The sequence below is a fragment of the Electrona antarctica genome, assembly GCF_951216825.1.
Source record: "Electrona antarctica genome assembly, chromosome: 14".
In the NCBI taxonomy this organism is placed as follows: Eukaryota; Metazoa; Chordata; class Actinopteri; order Myctophiformes; family Myctophidae; genus Electrona; species Electrona antarctica.
The window spans coordinates 15,264,502-15,273,950 of record NC_136795.1 but is presented as its reverse complement, the minus strand read 5'-3'; positions in this window follow the sequence as shown (position 1 = coordinate 15,273,950).

The window sequence follows — 9,449 nt, the reverse complement described above, 5'->3', positions numbered from 1 at the left end:
TTTTGTAACCCATTTCTTTCACCCACTGTCAATTATCTAATGCAATCCTGGGCTCTACACTCCCTCCAGGGAGAACATACAAAGTCCTCACAGAAAGGCCCTTTCGCCAACCCCACCTAGGGTATATGGGCACTAATGACACGGAGGAGAACGTCCTCAGCGGGAATCAAATCCAGGACCTTCTAACTGTGAGGCAACAGCGCTCTTTCACACAATGCTTGACTGACTGATGGACTGCCTGACTAAGTTGGACACCATCCTGAATAATTCCTCCCACCCCTATCTATCTATCTATCTATCTATCTATCTATCTATCTATCTATCTATCTATCTATCTATCTATCTAGTATCTATCTATCTATCTATCTATCTATCTGACTGGTTGGAAACCTTGTCCAAAACCTCAAGATTACACAGTAGTTTGATAAAGGAGATTCAATAAAGATGACACAACCAGACCAATGGCACAGCTAGCTCTGGAGGAGTCTAGAACATATCTCAAACCCTCACCCTAAACCTAACCTCCCACGGGGCAGCACACCTAAACCTAACCTTAACCCATGTCTAACCAATGACTAGTCTAAACTAAGTATGCACCCCGTGCCAGGATAGATCAGAAGTACATCTTTGCACATATACAACTTCAAGTATATGTTTTTTGAAATATACAACTCTAATTTCATAATCAAAGTTGATCCAGCTGAACTGCTGAAGAGTTGCTGAAATAATACGTCATCATAGACATTGTACGTATGACTAAAGCTAGCTGACCACATGAAGTGTGAGCTCCACATTGAAGCCACACCATATGTGGATAGAAATAGGCTCACTTAAATATGCCTATGGTAAAATAACCCACAAAAAGACATACTATATCTGACCTAGCCTGTGATCGAGTGACTGAGGAATATATTGGCTTCTTTAAAGAACTTAAACAGACTTATCACAATTTCCATATCTTATCTTAGATCATACATCAACCGCATGAGAATTATGCTAAATCAGAAATGGCAGAGCACATTGAAACTTTCCTACATGCATTATGAATTGGTTTTATCCTGATATATAGCCTTTATATACACATTCTAATCATCTGCAGAAAGTCACAGCCATCGCTCTTTATGTGTTGCACATGCACTGAGTGAGCCTCATGCATCTTTTAGTCTAGTCAACAAAAAAAACAACAACAACAACATCCAAAAGGAATACAAAACACGCTCATCAAATCCAGCAACTTTGGAATGGTCACCAGTGCTTGCATCAGGTTTTCCTAAAGGTAATCTCAGTGAAACTAAACCTTAACATACCCTGAAGGCCTATTCATAGTCCAGTTTTCGGTGAAGAGGTGACCACCGAAAACTACAACATGACATCACACCGCGTTGGTCACCGCTCACACAACACCTCTCTCTTATTACTAACCACCGCTTCGGTGGTCACCTCTTCACCGAAAACTGGACTATATTCCTAGCCATGGTTCACATGACGTGATTATGACAGTCATGTTTCAGGGCTACCCTTAAACGTAATCTCAGTAAAACTATGCCTAAACCTACCCTCATTCCTAACCTTAACCCCAGTAAAATTATGCCTAACCCTAAACTTATTCCTAACCTTAACCACAGTAAAACAAAGAACAAGAATACAAGAAATGATGGGGGCGAGCGAAAAATAAATTGGGGAGAGAATATGTTTTGGGGAGAGCGTTCAAGTTACCACACAGCCCCTTCTGCTTAGCATTTCATTAGTGGCACTCGCTAGTCGCTTCACAGTAATGTAATCATGGCAACATGCAGCATCATTAACCATAATAATATAGTAATACACCGTTTTGTAGCATCACTCCAGCCCCCTCCCTAATCCCTACAGTATATAGTGTAAATAAGTACCACAATGGTTTGGCGAATGCAGGCCGTCACCTTCTACCACCTCCCACACAGATGACAGACACGGGAAGGAGAAGATATTGGCTTGGTTAGTTGGTTTCATCATCATGACCCTATAGGTTCAACTGCAGTGTAAGGTAGGCAGGGGGAAGGGAGGGCAAAAGGCAGGACAGAACAACTGATAAGAGAGCAAGAGTGGGCCTGGGCCATGGCTCAGTGGTCCAGGCACCTTGGCTGGCAATCCAGTCTGGCAGTGTGCCGCGGGTTCGACTCCCGATCCCGACGGCCTTCACTGCATGTCTTCCCCCCATCTCTCTCCCCATTTCCTGTCAGCCTACTGTCTGTCCCTCCATAAAAACAAATAAATAAAATAAAGGCAAAAGCCACAAAAAAAAACATATATATAAAAAAATCACACCCGTGTGAACTGAGTGGTGTAAGGTCTGTCTGACGTAATGAAATCATGTCTGACGTAATGAAATCACACCCGGGTGTGATTTCATTACCTGGCTTTGTTTGTGCAGAAAAAATTAGCATGGTTGCTATGTTCACCCTGTTCACCCGGGTGTGATTTCATTACGTCATTACAACAGGATGAACATAGCAACCATGCTAATTTTTTCTGCACAAAAAAGCCAGTTGTAGGACACCACTCAAAAAGAAGAGAGCAAGAGTGCAGGTGAAAGCGTGCAAGATGCATTTATTTAGCAGAGAGACAGAGAAGAATGAGGAGGAGTAGAAGTCTGCACTTTGTGGCAGAGAATGATGTTCTCTGCGTGCGTGCGTGCGTGCGCCTGTGCGCATGTGTTCATTCAAAGTGAGGTCTGGGTCACCCAAGGGTCTTTGAGGTGACCCAGGTGAGCTAAATGATTGATAGTTAGGAACTAATTGGACCCTTGCAGTCAGTAACTTTGTACAACTTTGTAGCCTACTTTATTTTGATGCAGCTGCATCAAAATATATACTGTACCTTTCCTACTGTAATAAAGTAGGCTACTTTGCAGTACCCCCTCCCCTCCTGGAGGTAATCGGTGCCCCCTTTGTAATGTAAGAACATACTGTAGGTGGAGGTCATTGCTTCTTGCCTAACAATAATGTAATGTAGATGAGTGACCAACTGTCCTGTACACATGCAAATCACCTGTGCAAGAGTTCTCCTTCTATTGGTAAGAACCGAATGGACCACTATAACCAGTAAGACGCCTTAAGGGCGAGAAGCGACCGCAGGAACTAAAGCATGAAAACTTACAAGCAAAGGCTCTTCAAAGCACACGTGAGGAGGAAAAGGGCTTAATACAAATTACAAGTGTAGTTACATAAAGTGTCTGTAGGAGGTGTAAAAGAGCAAGTTTGCCGTTACCTGCAAGCATGTTAACAGTGTTAACAGGCAAGAGAGTAACAGAGTTTCATATGTAATGGACATCAATTACAATTACAATTTACAATTTAGGCATTTAGCAGACGCTCTTAATCCAGAGCGACTTACATTAAGCAATAACAAAAGCATGGCATACATCACATATATAAAAAGTAGTTTTCATGAATCATGCGTAGACTAAGAACGTAACAGTGGAGTATCTATGTAAACTATACATACTATACTATATAATATATTATACATGTGTACTATAAAGTGCTATGACTACATAAAGTGCAATTCTAGAGCTGTCTACGTAACAAGCTACAAGTCTGTTTAAAATACTATCTAAGTCTACATAATGTGCTATCTAAGGGGCTAGGCTAGGGCAAGTGCTACGGGCCAAGTTATTGTCCAAGTTACAATATCAAGTATGCATGGTCAAATTTGACAAATTCTTGCACAAGTACAGAGAAAGATTTGCAGCAGCAATGAGTAGCAGCAGAGATATCAATGCAGTCTCTTGTACAGGTGGGAGAAATATCACTGTACGTGACAGTACCAGTGCAACAGCAGTGGAGTGTAATCTCTCCATTGATTCGGTCGAAAGTTCTAATTGTTCCTCAAAACAAAAACCTCCACCTCAAGATTGCACACTATTGTGTGGACTTGCTACGACGCAGTGGTTTGGTGGGACTTGGCTTGGTGGTGATGAAGGGATGGTCCAACACCTGGTCAGGTGTTATCCTCTCCTCTGGATCCAGATGAAGCATTTGTTTCAATAGGTCCATGAAGACCCACGCGTTGTCGCTTTCATCAGCATCGTCACACAGGGAGGCGAACACTTCTTCCAGGGAGCAGCTATCGTCCAAGAAGAGGTCTTCATCTTCTGCTCCAAACTCTACCACTGCGGAATACTCCTCCGGTTTCATGAATCTCCATGATAAGCTGATCTACCACACACTAATTACAGTGTGTGTGTGTGTGTGTGTTATAACTGTCATTATAATACAATATAAATTATTATAATGTATTGATCATTATAATACACTAAATTAGATTATAACAGTGATTATAATACAAATATTCAATTTATAATGCATAACAAGTTTTACAACTATGATCATGGTCTAAATAAAAGGTCAGTGAGTGATCAGTCAGTATGAAGTGTTTGGCCCTGTGGCACTTAGCCTAGCTCAGACCCACCCTGGAGTGGGTACTTTTTAGGCACTCATTTAGTACCACTTTGACACCACTCAGCCCAATTCCCTGTAGTGAACCCTTACAAGTCTGTAACTACTACTACTACTACTATATATACACAAAATGGACACTAACGAGTCAATAACCATCGGTCTAATCAATGCATACCAATAGAGGGTATGCGCGTGACATCATCATCATACCAGGAAGTTAAGCGGAAATGCCTACTGAGTGGCAAAAAACTACATTAAACTCACTTTGCCTCTCACTTTGCCACTCGATTTGCCACCCCCTTTATGCATGCGCATACCCTCTATATGGGGGTCCTTGAAATTAAAGGTTTGAGAACCTCTGGCATAGACAGTGAGAAACACACAGAAAGAAATGCAACATCTACATGGGTCCATTCAGCACTGCTGCCTGCGTGCGTGTGGGCTGCGGGCCAGCATGCTGCATGGTTCTGCACCAGGGGCTCATCTGTTGCACGGGCCTCTGCCAGCCTGACAGAGTATGATGCTCTGTAATGCATTCTGATGGGTGGAGGGCTGGAGGCTGGGGAAAATGCCCCGCAGGTGAAAGTCATTTGAATACACAGACGAGGGCCTGTGGAACTCAGCCAGCCGCCTGTGTGGCGTCGCAGTATAAGAGATGGCTTCTCAAATCCAAGGCTGATGCTCTCTCCCTGTGTGCCCGCACCCCCAGAGAGAGGATTACAGTTTTTCTCAATTTCTTTTATACACAAAAATTGCTACTAATATACCCCACAATGGTGAAAACCTGAAGCTAATGCATCGACAATAAAGGTGTTGATACAGTGACTTTTGATTTTGCACAAAGAGCAATTCTAAATCCTATTTTTGTACAACTCTATGTCACACAAATCATTTAGTGCAACAATCATATCATCCTTTTTATTCACATGGAAGACACTGCAGTGTTAATTTTTTCACAATATTTTGATTTAGTTTTAGTCTTAGTCTTTTGAATATAACACACCATTTAGTCTTAGTCCTTAGTCTTCTGAAAAACCTTAGTTGACTTAGTCTTTAGTCTTAGTCAACAAAATTAACACTGAAACACTGACCTCCAAAGTGCCACAACAGTTAGAGACCAGTTTGATACAAATTGTCTAACGCTTATTCATTCATTTGCGTGTGGGTATGTAATGTAATGTATGTATGTATGTATGTGGCATCAGGTAGCTTTTCTGCTAGTACAGCTAGCAGAGAGAGGTAGAACAAGGAACAAGTATAGCCTATAGTCAAACATGTCACTGTGTCAACCATGGTTTGAACATGGCTGTTATCCAGACTTTCTGGAGATGAGAATGAGAATAGTTAAGTATCCTAACCACTTCAGTAAATCTTCTATACTCTCTACACACTACAGATGGCAGTAGATAAAGGCATAGTGTGACAGACTCACAGTAAATGTTAGCCTTTATATACCTTCCACAGAATTGAGAGACTACTACCGCCAAGGTGAGGTTGAGGCCAACTTGCAATCTGCAATTGCTCATAATACTACATCAGTGGATTTTATTTTTTCTTTCACCATTAAAGGTGCAATATGGGTGACAATATTGACAGTGTCCAACATATCCAACATTTGACAGTGTGTGTTTGGGTGTCTAAACGTAATTGTAACGATTACGTAATCCAAGGCTTTCCAACGCGTGGCTTATTTGTGTGTTCCCCACGTCTATGGACCTTTTACGGAACAATTTACTCCGTACAAACTTTTAGGCCAAGATAATGGCAGAATACATTTACTATGACGTAGTGGGTGCCACACTACAGGTGCCACAGTACACTATGACATGGGTGCTACATTAAACTATGACGTATGGTTGTCACAGTAAAAAGTGATGTATGATGACTTCATCATCTAAACATATGATAAAAGACGCCACTTATTAGGTATTTATTTTAGCATTGGCTATTCAAAATACTAGCAGATATACAAGTTCACTGCTATTTTTGAGGGGCGCCAGCCCCTCCTATACACAGGTTTAATGTTTGTCTTTAGTTCAATGTTTGTTTTGTAAACGCCATTGACAATGAAGCCATAATGTGCCTCATTATTACGTCATTGTCTCTTTATTGTTAATGGCGTTTAATGTTTGCTAGAAAATAGCAGATACTAAGATTTCAAGATGACATTTTTTTAACATTCTTGAAAATGTGAGAACTGATTTAGAAGGCATTTGTAGAATCGGCCTCAGGTCTTGCTCACTCATCTGGAGAACATCTTACGGAGTGACATGAAGCTCTCTCTCTGCACGCACGCACGCACGCACGCACGCACACACACAGACTAATACAAACATTGGTGTGACTGAGGGTCATGTATCATCCCAATAGGCCGGGGTTCTGCTACAGCACGCTGCAGTAGGCGTGAATTGGCCTTGTCGCCATGGTTATTGTCATGCCACTTGCCCCCATGGGGCCCCTCGGTATCGGTTTTGTTGTCATTTTATTATTTTTCTCACACACACACACACACACACACACACACACACACACACACACACACACACACACACACACACACACACACACACACACACACACACACACACACACACACACACACACACACACACACACACACACACACACACACACACACACACACACACACACACACACACACACACACACGGCGGCTTTCACTGACCACCTCTTGTGTCCAATCTTAGATAACGTGGACGCCATCGTATGGCGGTGTTGCAGGCCGAAAACAGACCATCTACAGCACTGTTTCCCAAACACTGGGTCAGGGCCAATTTGTGGGTCGCAGACACATTTTTATGGGTCCCTTAATTTCTTTTTCCCCACATTGTTTTTATTTATTATTTCAAAACAAATTACATTCCCAAAAAAAAAAAAAATTAAAACCAAATTCAATTGTTTTTTTCTTTTTTTCCCCCAGTCATTTAGCCGATGTATAAGCTCTGCTACGTCTAATTTCTCTTGGGTCTTGAGCTAAGGTTTGAGAACCACTGATCTACAGTAGCCTACAATCTCACAGCATGACGTGATGCGACAGGTTCTGAGCTATAATTATGCTTCAAAACTACATTGAATCACCGAGTCTGTGAATCTCTAAAAAAAAAAAATAGTTTGAGTAAATTGACATTTGTGTGACGGCTGCGTGGGCTTAGAAGTACTGCAGTGCTGATTAAGAGGCTGACCTTTATGAGAAGAGATGCTTCAAAAATCAACAGACAGACCTTTTCAAACGACTTGATCAGGCGTTGAAAACATCCTCGAGACGCAGTCAGCCCTTTTAAATTCAAATAACGGTTAACAATTAACATGCAACGTTTTGGCTTTAATTGTTACCCCCTCTCCCCTCTTTATTTCTATACTGTACACGTTTTCCCTATTTTCTAACTGTGTATATGATTTATTTTATGTTTTAGCATAGAAGTGTGTCTTTAAATGTTTTGATTAATTGAAAATGGAGGACCCTGATGTAAACAAGTCTTATTTCTTTTTTCTGGTTTAATCCTCTTAGCAGATTTTGTATAGAGGGTATGCGCATGCATAAAGTGAATGGCAGATCGAGTGGCAAATTGAGTAACAAAGCGAATTTAACGTTGTTTAAAGTAATTTAATGCAATCAAATAGGACTGTATGGGCTGTCAAGGCCAGAAAGTAGTTTTTTGCCACTCAGTAGGTATTCCTGCATAACTTCCAGGTATGATGATGTCACGCGCATACCCTCTATTGATCGGTACTTTCCTTGAACTGTACCCATTCTGCAAACTATCAATACAAACATCAATCAATCAATCAGTTGCCAGTATGCATTCCTGAGTGGTGAGAGTGTATGACAATGACAAAAATAACAGATAGGTCAAAACAAGACCATTCAAAACGATTCAATCTGTGAAATGTGTCTCTTGCTGGATGACTGCATGGGGTCTAGGTATAGCCACAGGCGATCGTTGGCTGAATTAATGCTTCAACCGCTGATGACTGTGTGTGTCCGTTACCGTTAGGGCTGGTCTCCTTTTCTACCAGTATAAAAAAAGCAGACGCTGCCTTGAGGCGTAGGCCTACTACAGCCTTGCATGACTCACTGAATGAGTAGCTCTGTGGGAAGCTGTGGAAGCATTGATGGACAGGCATGCCACAGACCAATGTAAAACCACCCACCATTACCATTTAATATAAGGAGTTACCATGCTATGTCATGTTAACTCATTCTCAATAAATAATATGCTATTTTATTATGTAAATTGCTCAATGGAGCTCTTCTGCCTGTTGTAGATGCGAGTACAGCTTCAGCACCATGGAGAGCGCTCCTTTAAATACCATTCATGCTTCGTTGCATGACAAAAATAGCCAACTTTACAAGCACCCCGACCATAGTTGTAATATAGTGGTGGAAAATGTACTGCACATTTTTTACTGTAAAAGTATCAATAATGCAATGTAGAAATACTACTTTGTTACAAGTAACAGAGTACAAGTACAAAAGTATTGGTATCAAAAGGAAAAATCGAGGTGTCAAGAGATAAAAATTGGACGGTTCAGCGTCAGAGAGACTTCCAGCCAGGGGGTCGCACCTCCTCCCCCTGGCCCACCTCCTCCCCCGGGCAGGAGACTGGGGGGGGGGGGGGGGGTCTCCTGTAAGGGGGTCTCCTGTAAGACCCGGATACATTTCTACTTGCAAAAAATAGATTTCAACCTTACTACTACTTTGTACTACTAGGACTTATGTTAAAAAAATATGTTAAAAAAAAAAAAAAAAAGTTTAATGAACATTTTATGCAAATTTATAATAATTATTAAAATAATAATAATAAATTAATAATTTACATTCGGTGGATATCTTTCACAATAATACATAATACATGTTCTAGACATTCTAATGATCACACAAATATATGTATTACATGCATTTTAGTTACTTTTATCAGGGTTAAAGATTAAAGGTCATAGGTCAATTTTGATTAGAAATTGCACTGAGTCCAGAGATTTTGAAGTTGT